This window comes from Myxine glutinosa, chromosome 6, assembly GCF_964187855.1.
Source record: "Myxine glutinosa chromosome 6, kmMyxGlut1.1, whole genome shotgun sequence".
NCBI classification, from domain to species: domain Eukaryota; kingdom Metazoa; phylum Chordata; class Myxini; order Myxiniformes; family Myxinidae; genus Myxine; species Myxine glutinosa.
The window spans coordinates 26,531,991-26,544,247 of record NC_136266.1 but is presented as its reverse complement, the minus strand read 5'-3'; the positions used below and the strand labels follow the sequence as shown (position 1 = coordinate 26,544,247).

The 12,257-nt window shown below is 45.7% G+C and overlaps 1 long non-coding RNA gene across 1 annotated transcript in view; it reads right to left on the bottom strand.

Moving 5' to 3' along the window:
- LOC137429158 (uncharacterized) overlaps positions 1-12,257 on the bottom strand; it is a 960,590-nt gene that overhangs the window by 608,635 nt on the left and 339,698 nt on the right. The gene's annotated exons all lie outside the window — the stretch shown is intronic.

Here is a 12,257-nt window from a genome sequence, read left to right as displayed (position 1 = left end):
ACCCCTCTGAAATAAATGGTTGGTAACCTTTTTGATGGCGATTTCTCACAATGGCCATTGCATTTGGAGTCGTAGTAGTCGGACTCCGCTCTGGGTCTTCGCTTTTCATGCGGTAACAACTGGACATCAAGTGTCCCGGTTTCTTGCAAAAAGCGCAAGTAGGCCCGGAGGAAAAACTCGTGGTCTGCCTCGGGCCCCCCGAACTATAAGTTTGTCTTGGGCCCGCATCCCTCTGATTTCGAACAGGTGGGGTATCATAGTTGTCCCCATAATCATCTCGAGGCCGCCGCCATGTATGGTCGTTCTCCGCACCTGCTGTTCCCCACCTCCCCTGCGGAGATCTAGGCGAGGAGTTAGGTTCGTGGACCCCTATTCGGTGGGTTAAGGCATAATCATCTGCCATGGTGGCTGCGTCCCACAACTTTGGTACTTTCTTTTCCTGCAGGTACACTTTGATGTCCTCGTGGACACACTGCTGGAATTCCTCCACCAGGATCAAGTCCCGCAATGTCTCGAAGTCTTTCCCGACTCCTTTTGACTCACACCACCGATCAAACATGTTTTCTTTCACTCTGGCAAACTCCACATGGGTCTCACTCTCCCTCTTCCTGGCATTCCTGAATTTTTGCCTGTAAGCTTCCGGAACCAACTCATACGCTTTGAGGATGTGCGTCTTCAGTACCTCATAATCTGCACATTGGTCCATTGGTAGCGCCGAATAAATTTCCTGAGCTTTCCCCACCAGCACACTTTGCACGAGTATGGTCCAGGCCTCCTCCGGCCAGTTTAATTGTCGAGCCACTTTCTCAAAGTGTGGAAAAAATTTCGCGACTTCTTTTTCACTGAACGGTGGAACCAGCCTCACATGTCTGCCCACATCCCAGGTTTTCTGGTTAGGTGTCGACCCCGTCAGCAAGGGTGGTGCCTCTCCCCGTTCTCTCATTAACTCCAGCTCCTTGAATTTGATTTCTTGCTGAAGCTCCATGTCACGTTCCTTTAATTCCCTTTCCGCTTTTCTCTCCTCTGCTTCGAGGTCCCTTGCAGCTCTCCTCTCCTCCGCTTTTCTCCCTTCTAACCTTTCCTGGAGTTCTCTTTCCACTCTCCTTTCCTCTGCTTGTTTCTCTTCTCTCCTCGCTTCTGCTTTCCTTTCCTCTTCTTTTAACCTTTCCTGGAGTTCTCGTTCCACTCTCCTTTCCTCTGCTTGTTTCTCTTCTCTCCTCTCTTCTGCTTTCCTTTCTTCTTCTGCTCTTTCCTTTTCTGCTTTCCTTTCTTCTTCTTTAATCCGTTCCTGGCTCTGTAATTGCAACTCCAGTTTCCGGAGCTCAACGTCTTCTGGTTCTTCGGGTAGCCACTCCCAGGCTAACTCGTCCCATGTTCCTAATCCCACCATAGATTCTATCACCGTGGCCTGCAACTCTGCCTTCCTCAAATTAGTTCGGACCTCCAAGTTAAAATGTTTGGCCAATTTCAAGAGGTCCGACTTTAGCAACGCTCGGAACTGTGCCTCACTCGGGGTTACCACAAAGTTCTGTGCCACAAACGCCATGGTGCCTATCGTTAACACCTGTTAACCTTCACCCAAGACTTTACCCCAATTTCTCAAAAAATTTTTTTTACCAATTAATAATTAATTAATAAATTTTAATTAATAAAAAATTATTATTTTATTATGTTATACAATTTTAAATCCCGGACGTAGACCCAATTGCGAAACCGCAAATCGTAATTTGGACGAGCCCCCAATTCTGTTACGTGGTCCCCTCGGTGAATACCTGGTCTCGGTGACCCCCGGACCGTGAGAGGAACTTCGCCAGAAAGCTGTATTATATATGCGCTTTCGCCACGCAATCCATATGAATTTCACCCAAGAGACAACTGATGTTCAAGGATATATTTCAATGGTAATGATACCATACAATTTCAAGGATACAACCACGGAGATTTTCCCCGTGCAATCAACAATACACAACCATCAACAATTCCCAACCCACCATCAATTCCCTATGATTAAGATGGCCATCTTATATACGTGTGTCCCGGTGAGTACTCACGTCCCCCTTTTGGTCTCGGTCCCGCACAATGTCTCTGGGCCCCTCCTGACCAAGATGATGGTCGGCGTCGCCGCACTCGGGCGGTTGAACGAACCCTGGGTGGACGTGTTTCCACCGGGCAGGTATCGTACCCGGCACCCCGGCTACAGCCCCTCGCGGCCACGCGAAGCGGGGACGGGAAAGCAAGCCAAAAGCCCCACGCCGCTTGCCAGGCGTGTTAGGCCCCAACGGGCGACCCGTACGCGTCTTTTTAGACGGGGTCGCGAACGGCGCCAAACGCTGGGTCGGTGCACGGCCACACGACCGTTTGACGTCCACCGGGCAGGTATCCGTCCCGGTAACTCCTCTCGCCAGACAGGCTCGGGAACGCCGCTTTTCCACACGGCTCAATCAATCCCACCTTTCGTCGGTGCGGGGCGAGGAAGAAGAATACTCGTCCTTTTTTCCTCGTGTCTTTTCCCTTCCGTTTCCGGTCACTTCCGTTTCCGGCCACTTTTTCAGAAGGGCTCCTGACCCTCCAACCACAACAACTACACAACAACTTAATATACTACACACGGATAAGCAAAGACCTGAATGGTAATTCACATACATTCACATAAATATGTAACACTACCCCCGCTAATTTCACCCCAGATCCACTTTTGTGAAATACCAACTTCTTTCCTGGAAGGCCTTTCAGTGTCGATGTGTTTTCTACTTCTCCCACCTCCCCCCAAGCCCTCGACCTTCCGCAGATCTCCCGTTAACTCTGCTGTCAAATGTTGTACTTGTGTGCCCCCCTCTCTCCCCCTATCTTGTCCACTGCTCCCCATATTATATGTTTTATGTGTCTGTTTGATGTTTTGTGTGATTAATGTTTGCTCTTTCACGAGCCTCGATATTGTGTGCAAAAAATTATATATATATATATATATATATATATATATATATATATATATATATATATATATTAGATATTTCTGTATTTCATTGTCAATTATTTTGCAAAAAATTCTTTTCAAAAAAAACTACTTTGGCATTATTTGGTGCCGTATTTTCCGGTGTATTGACAGCGGCGGTGTATTAACCGCACCCTATTTTTCACCCTGCAAAAAAAAAATCATTAATCCTCCCGTCAAAGCTTGATGTAAGACTGGAAATGCGTCGTCTTATCAGCTGTGTCATCGTGTCGATGTTGGGTGATGTGTGTGCGACACCGAACCGACAGATCATGGCATGCCATTAACGAGTAGGCCCACGACGGGCTCGTCTTGATGTCCACAATGTCGTCCTCCTTGGCAAAGCTCCTTGCCTTCAGCCTGAGAGCAAGTGTTGAGCAATTGTTGCAAATGAAAACATGTAAATTAAAACTGCTTTCCCATTATATGAGGCAGAGGTTAATATGGAGGGTTTCCAGAAACTGAGAGAGCGGAAGACGATGGAGAGGGAAGGCAATCTAGCCAGAATCCGGGTGTTCTCACGAACACGTTTTCATGTTGTTCAGTGCGAAAATGTAATCGCAGCATTGCTTACGCACTCGGGTTACGCAATTCCTAAAAATGGTGTAAATGACAGATGCGCACGACTCCAAAAATGCGCAAACAGAACACACTTAAAACGCGAAGATACCAAACTGGACTGGAATTGTCACATTAAAGAGTGTGGTGATGTCACACGCGAGGAAATAGTGGTGTTTTTTTTTCATTTAAATCATGTATTTTTAGCCTTTCTGTGTGGAAGAAAAATTTAATCTGAATCACTTTACGAATTAATTTTGAAATCCAATGAAGCGATCTGCAGGGGAAGCGAAATGAGGCGCCCAAAATAGGTATTTGCTTTATTCTCAGAAACTACACACACAATTCTGATGAAACTTGACCACAACGTTGATTACCTGTGTTTTGCCAAAGTTTGTTCATGGCATTAAAAACTAGAACAATGCGACTGTGTCGCCAATATGCCTCCGCATAGAACTAACAATGGGTAGATGCCATCACTCTGCATATGTATGGGTTGGGGATTAATTTTGTGAAGTTTCGTGTTGATCGGATAACTTTCGGTTTTCTATCCAAGATGGCTACCAAATCACGTGTCCTATGACATCATCATTTTCAAACTATATGCAACAGTGCTGTTAGATGATGTTTGTAAAATTTCACATCGATAGGGTGAGCAGTTTCAGGGATACAATTATTTAAAATTTTCCTTCAATCCAATTTTGCTGCCAAATCATGTGACCTACGATGTCATGAATTTAATGTTTCAATGCAAATGGGTCATAGATCATGTGCATGCAATTTCAGATTTTTAGGATAAGTAATTCGATTAAAACATTTTTGGCTGGTATACCACTTCACCGATGATGTTATCATTATCATGCTTTTGTTCCCCATTGGGAGTACTTGACAATGTGCCAAGTTTCAAATTTTTCCATTCAGCGGTTTCCAAGAAATAATTTTTTTATTATTGCTTTTAATCCAAGATGGCTGCCATGCCAAGTGACCTATGACATCACAATTATCATAAAAACATTCTGCGTAGGTGTCACTCCTCCCCTGAAAGTTTTGTCTCAATCGGACATATGGTTGCTGAGAAAAACGAGGTTTTGCCCAGACGGACGGACGTACGGACGGACGGATGGATGGAACGACAGACAGACAGACAGACGGACGGATGGACAGACAACCTGAAAACATACTGCCTCCGGCGACTTTGTCGGTGGAGACATAAAAATCAGGCCCTATGAAGGTGTAGGGGGTTTGCCCCCCTCCCAAATTGGTATTTCCTTTCTTCTCAGAAACTGTACACACAATTTCGATGAATCTTGACCACAACCTTCATCACACGTGTTGTACAAAAAGTTTTTCACAGCATTTTAAAAAATCGGGCATTAGGAGGGTCTTTAGGGGGGGGGGGGGGGGTTGAAGGCAATGGGTGATTGACCACTATGGCCGGGCCCCTTCTGCTTGGGTGCCTGGCACAGAGGCGCCATAGGAGCCATTGTAAACCCGGCCCTGGAGCTCTAAACATTTCCCGATATGTAGAATGTAGATCCACTGGTATATCTATCTATAATTCCAGTAATCTCTGTTTGTTTGTACGTTTGTACGTTTGTTTGTCTGTGACCGCTGTTTCTCGACAACCACGGGTCCGATATACTTTTAACTTGCCAGGTATATTGCTGGGGACCCGAGGATGTGCCTTTTCAAGGTTTCATATTAATCGGACAATTACTTACCGAGCTATGTCCAAAAAACGATTCAACCAATCAGAGAGCAGCGAACTATCGCGTGTGCCGAACGTGGCGGACACACTCTGCCTCGGATGGCACATTTGAGAGCGTATTCATTTATTTCACGTTTGCAAACTATGTTGGCGTTAAACTATGTTTTAAAACTAATAAAAACGAATTTGCGATTCATTCGCTTTCCTGCGCGTTTGTGCACGCGATGGCGATTTCTTTACCAAACTCCGGAAGCCGTTCGCTTTGGACCAAACCATTTCATGTAAATAGAGGGGGGGGATATAATTTTAGATATAGATATAGTACGGGCAATGCCCTAGTGTGTGACAATTGGAATAGAATTGAGATTCAGCATTGATTGTTTCTAAGACTTTTTTTCTATATCTGTGGATTAACCACACCCCCCACTTTTAACTTTTTGTGGATAAAAAACGCAGTTAATACACCAGAGAATACGGTATTATGTGTCGTAATCAATGACAAAAAAAATCTCAATGTAATCCATTTTTAATTAACTGGTGAGGTACCCATGCTACGCACAGGTGGGAGGACAGAAGCAAACAGACAATGCAGAAACGGCGAATGCTGAAGCATGAAACCAATAAATTCCACATTCCTGTAGCACCTTCAGTCACACGTCAGACATGGACAGCAAGTTTGTGAAGGACTTACATGAAAAACGTACCCGTTCGCAAACAAACGGGTACGTTTGTTCCATACCCAGTCAATGGTGAATCTGCACATGGCGATCCGTGAATTCACGTTTAGAAAGTAGAAACCATCACGGCATTTCGTCATTCACTTGAACTCGACATCTTTTTTGACTCCAAACAGCAAAACTCCAATCACAAATGAAATAACATTAATATCAAAAATAAACTTTTAACAACATTTGTGACATAAACAAATATTTAAATCCAGATGTGAAGTTCCGTACGGTTGGGTGAATACAATTACAAATTCAAAATCGTAATTGTATTCACTCAATTATATTCATCAATTGATACTTTAACAAAACGATTAACACGATTAACGTTTAACGATTTAACATTACGATTGAATCACGGTTGAATTTGGATATGATCAAACTCGCGCATTGCCGTCATCTGTCCACTTCCGCATTCGCGGCAGGTTCATAATTGTCATCAAAATCTAAACAGTATTTCTATAATTTCAATTAAAGCCACATCACTGTTCTTGTCGGTAAATATTATTCCATCGTGTTTGGAAAATTGGAAAACTTGGAAAAATTGGAAAAACAATATAGCCTATTTTACTCCCAGGGGTCTCAGGAATACCCACCCAAAATATCGTTGAGATCGGTTGAGCCGTTTTTGCGGTACCTTCGAACGGACAGACGGACATTTGGTGAATAACACACCTACAACACAACTTGGAAAAATTGGAAAAACAATATAGCCTATTTTACTCTATTTTACTCCATTTTACTCCTTTCTAGTAAGATACTATAACACAACAAAATGTTTTTTTTTTTTAAGTCAAGGGGTGTGAATACTTTCTGAAGGCACTGTATCAGGAATAATTGATGAATGAAAATGTATTTTATTTGTTTCAAGTCAAACCTTGGTCATTGCATCAGTGAGTGCTTCTTTGGAATGTGCTTGTTATGCAAATGTAAGTATTCGATTGCGACAAATGTGTAGGATTCGGTCACAAATACATTTGTTTTGCTTCTTTGCAGATATCACATGACAAGACTGACTTCAATGTGGGAAGCAGTCCACCAACCTTTGCAAGGGATACATTGGTTTCCCTTCTGACTGCAATGCTTCGGAAGGATCCAATGGAGAGGCTCACCATGGCGGTGAGGGATTGATACCGTTTTGAACTGCAGTGTTTTAATTGCATGAACAAGAATGTTCATACATGCTGGAGTTACTGACCTCTTGTTATTGTTGATGAAAATACAATTGCTCACCAGTAGTCAGGGCCCTTAGGGATATTTTGGTTCAAATTCTTCCAAAAGCATCAAATTTGGCGCAGATGTTGCCCATGCCATACTCTTTCGATTTTTGACGGCACCAAGGGTGGTATGATCCGGGGACCATACCGGTCCATCCCGCCATGTCACCTGACGTATGACGTCATAATTAGGATATGCATCCAATCACATGGCGTACTATAAGTGGTCAAAGTTCAAAATGAATCGATCGAAAAATGAAGGCAGGGATCCATTTTAAAGGTTTTCATAAATCCAATATGGCCGCCAGGTCACATGACCTATGACGTCATATTTATGACATGTATACAATCATGTATACATGAACCCGGATCATGATTGCACAAAAATTCAACACAAGGAAATGGCATACAGTTCATAAAACATCAAAATCCGTACCTTTGTAATTAGACTGATGAACTGCATATGCCTGAAAATTAGGAAATAGACATGTAAATATTTCCTCTAATTGTCAAAAATAAGGTCAGAGTTCGATTACCCAACCCAGAAACATAAAATGGTGAACCTCGCGTAAATCTTGACAAAAAACTCAAAAACCGACATGTTTGACTCAAAAATGACCTTTAAGATGACCTTGAGGGTTGACCTTGACCTCGAATCATCAAAATAACATCATAATTGGATTCCTCGACCTCGAAAACCCCTGAAAAGTGGTATCATACATGATTCCATCCCTTTTGGTTATTTAACTGATTTTCCTCGAATCCGGGTGGCGGCCATTTAGTATTTCGCCAATATGGGGCCCCCGGGGGGGGGGGGGTGCCCATCTTGGCGCCCGCCAAAAATCAAAAGAGTATGGCATGGGCAACATCTGGGCCAAATTTGGTGCTTTTGGAAGAATTTGAACCAAACAGCCCCAAAATATCCCTAAGGGCCCTGACTACAGTGCAGGTGTTTCCTGATCATGTTTATATTTGTTTCCAACACATCCAATGTTTTGCAGGAAATTGTGAACCACACATGGTTCAAGGAAAATCACCCGGTGAAATTTTTACGGTAACTGGCACTCCTTTTGTACTCTTTTTACATCTTCAATTCTTATTGTTTCACTGCAGAATGGAGCTTAATGGAAAAGCATGGTGATAGAGGACGTGAACTTATAATAGGGCAGCAGAGAAAGTCTTGAACAAAATAAACATGAACCTCCGGTTCCAGGTCCGAGTGTGTTAAACTTCAATCGTGCCACGTGTCTTTCCAGTTTATCAAAGCGAAGTGTTCAGACCAGATCCGTTGTCTCTCACTGTTTGTAGCTCTGCCACCATCAACGGGCGTAGGTTATGTTGTTGGCACTCCTGTCTGTCTATTTATTTGGTTGTCTGTGAAGAAGATATCTGAGTGTGGATGGATTTGGGCCAATTTGATTTTGGTTCACGTCTGGAATCGGATCCGGCCTATTGGTGGGATGCAGAACATAAACTGCTAAACCTTTCAGAGATATTGGCTCGACCGAATGCCCATTCTAGTCTATTTATCTGTTCTCCGCCAGTCTGTTTGTCTGTCTGTTCACTTAAAAATAAAGTCACCATCGCTTTTAAGCAGTGAAGCCGCTTCAATAGTTGGCTATCTCCTTTTGTAAATTATGAAGAAGAAGAACCTCTAACGCAATGTGTTTAGTTCCAAAGGGTAATTCTAATTGGTTCTAAAGGATAATTCTAAAGGTAGAAAAGAATAATTCCAATGGATTATCAAGGGTGATTCTAAAGGTTTCTGAAGGGTAATTATCATGAGTTCCAAAGGGTAATTCTCAAGGTATCTATATAATATTCTCCGTGGGTGATTCTGTCGAACGTCTGTCCGGGGGAGTGGCTACACCCGGTCTGGGAGGGTTTCACAAACAAATATCCACCATTTTGTTGACTCGCATAGCTTTGAGGCCTCTTTTGTTAGGCCTGCGGTGTCTTGCTCTCTCTCACAGTTTTCTTTTAACTCTAATTCGATATGTCATTTCATTTTTCACAGTCGCTAACATGGTTGCAGACTCGGTTGCAAAAAACGTGAAGAAAATTCAATTAAAGCTACCGTTTATAGAACAAAATGCATTTTCAAAGGCCTGTCACAGATAAAGGCCATTCATTGAGTCTCCATCACGGCGTTATCTCAACTCTAATTCACCATCTGATTTCATTTTTCACAGTCGCTGACATGGTTTTAGACTCGGTTGCACAAAACAGGAAGGAGATTTGTTGAAAGTTAACGCACAGGAAGGAAATAGACGAGATCGGCATGGTGCATCATATACCGCCCATATAACACAGACGAGAAATATTCAATGAAAGTTAACGTTTATAGAACAAAATGCATTTTTAATGAGAAGGCCTGTACAATGTAAACTAACTATGGAATACAATATTTATTAACAACGTTTGCTTTTAATCTATTTTTACTTTGAAAAGCGAAAAGTTTTCGATACATTCATGTTTAAAAATGAAGTCACCCATGACTGATGTGCATTTTAAGACTGAATTAACACGTCTTCGATCAAAAATTACTTTTTGAAGAAACAAAGGTACATTTAGATTACAACTCGAGCAAAGGAAACCAGGCAATGGCTGTTTCGTTCGGAGCGATTATACACCGTCCAAAGAAGATGCCTTTCTTTGCTATCGGAAATAAAACCGTGAAATCTTTCATAATTTTTTTGGGGGTTTTTGCACGGGTTTTCAAGGCTCAATCAATCATGTTCACATCCAGGCTTAATAAACGAACTCCATTTCACGTGTGCATGGACCTGCAATCACTTGTGTAAAATAAATAAATAAACAGACGGTAAATTGCCAAGAGGTTTTTTTCGTTCTTATTTTATAATTTATGTCCACGTACACTTCAAATAGGTTTATTTGAAATCTTTAATTTAAAACATGTCATTTTATATGCCCTAACGAAAAGAGTAACTTTGGTTTTCGTGGGGTATTAAGGTGCAATGTAATGTTCTTATACACCGCCCAAAATACTTTTTTCCCAGGGACTTTTCCATTTGAGCTGTATTCTTTATATCGTCGGAATGTTTCATTCTTTAGACGTTGTCACAATAAAAAATTGCAATTAGGTACTCTGCACATGGGGAGAATGGCGGAGCATCGTTTACGTGTCGCCACTCGTGTTTGTAAATGCTATCTTCAAAATGAATAAAAGAATGAGGGAATAGAACGAGACATTCAATGAACGTTAACCCAGACTTGCACGGGATGCTGAGCAACAAAGACATTGGAAGGTAATGTGTGCTCAGCAGACATATACAAGAGCAGCTTTAAAGAATCCGGATTAAGTATCGGATAATATTGTTGAAGATCATCATTGCTGTGCGAGTCTGATGACGTCACAAAGCTTGTGCTGTTCTGCGAAACATTTCATTCATGAATGAACAGGACGTGGGAGTGGATTTACACTGTGTTGCTCCAAGAGGAAAGTTAAATTACCTCTATTAAATATTTTCCGAACCTGCTTGATTGGAACAACTGTCGGAGTGAGAGGGGGGGAGGAGACTAGGGGAGGGGGCGAGGAGATTGAGGGAGGGCGAGGGGAGACTGGGGCGAGGGGGAGGGGAGACTGGGGGAGGGGGAGAGGAGACTGGGGGAGGGGGAGAGGAGTCTGGGGGAGGGTGAGAGGCGATGGGGGAGGGGGAGAGGAGACTGGGGGAGGGGGAGGTGAGACTGGGGGAGGGGAGAGGAGACTGGGGAAGGGGGAGAGGAGACTGGGGGAGGGGGAGAGGAGACTGGGGGAGTGGGAGAGGAGACTGGGGGAGGGGGAGAGGAGACGGGGAGCGGGAGAGGATACTGGGGGAGCGGGAGAGGAGACTGGGGGAGCGGGAAAGGAGACTGGGGGAGCGGGACAGGAGACTGAGGGAGCGGGACAGGAGACTGGGGGAGCAGGAGAGGAGACTGGGGGAGGAGAGAAGAGACTGGGGGAGGAGAGAGGAGACCGAGGGAGGGGAGAGGAGACCGAGGGAGGGGAGAGGAGACCGAGGGAGGAGAGAGGAGACCGAGGGAGGGGAGAGGAGACCGAGGGAGGGGGGAGAGGAGACCGAGGGAGGGGGGAGAGGAGACCGAGGGAGGGGGAAGAGGAGACCGAGGGACGGGGGAGAGGAGACCGAGCGAGTGGGGAGAGGAGACCGAGGGAGGGGGGAGAGGCGACTGAGGGAGGGGGAGAGGAGACGGAGTGAGGGGGAGAGGAGACCGAGTGAGGAGGAGAGGAGACCGAGGAGGAGAGGAGACCGAGTGAGGAGGAGAGGAGACCGAGGGAGGGAGAGAGGGGAGCAGGGGGAGGGAGAGAGGGGACCGAGGGAGGTGGGAGAGGCGACTGAGGGAGGGGGAGAGGAGACCGAGGGAGGGGGAGAGGAGACCGAGGGAGGGGGAGAGGAGACGGAGTGAGGGGAGAGGAGACCGAGTGAGGAGGAGAGGAGACCGAGGGAGGGAGAGAGGGGAGCAGGGGGAGGGGGAGAGGAGACTCGGGGAAGGGAAGGGGAGACTGAGGGAGAGGAGACGAGACTGGGGGAGGGGAGGAGGAGACTGGGGGAGGAGGAGAGGAGACTGGGGGAGGAGGAGAGGAGACTGGGGAAGGGGAGAGGAGACTGGGGAAGGGGGAGAGGAGACTGGGGGAGGGGGAGAGGAGACTGGGGGAGGGGGAGAGGAGACTGGGGAAGGGGGAGAGGAGACTGGGGGAGGGGGAGAGGAGACTGTGGGAGCGGGAGAGGATACTGGGGGAGCGGGAGAGGAGACTGGGGGAGCGGGAGAGGAGACTGGGGGAGCGGGAGAGGAGACTGGGGGAGCGGGACAGGAGACTGGGAGAGCGGGACAGGAGACTGAGAGAGCGGGACGGGAGACTGGTGGAGCGGGACAGGAGACTGGGGGAGCGGGAGAGGAGACTGGGGGAGCGGGAGAGGAGACTGGGGGAGCTGGAGAGGAGACCGGGGGAGGAGAGAAGAGACCGAGGGAGGGGATAGGAGACCGAGGGAGGGGGAGAGGAGACCGAGGGAGGGGGGAGAGGAGACCGAGGGAGGGGG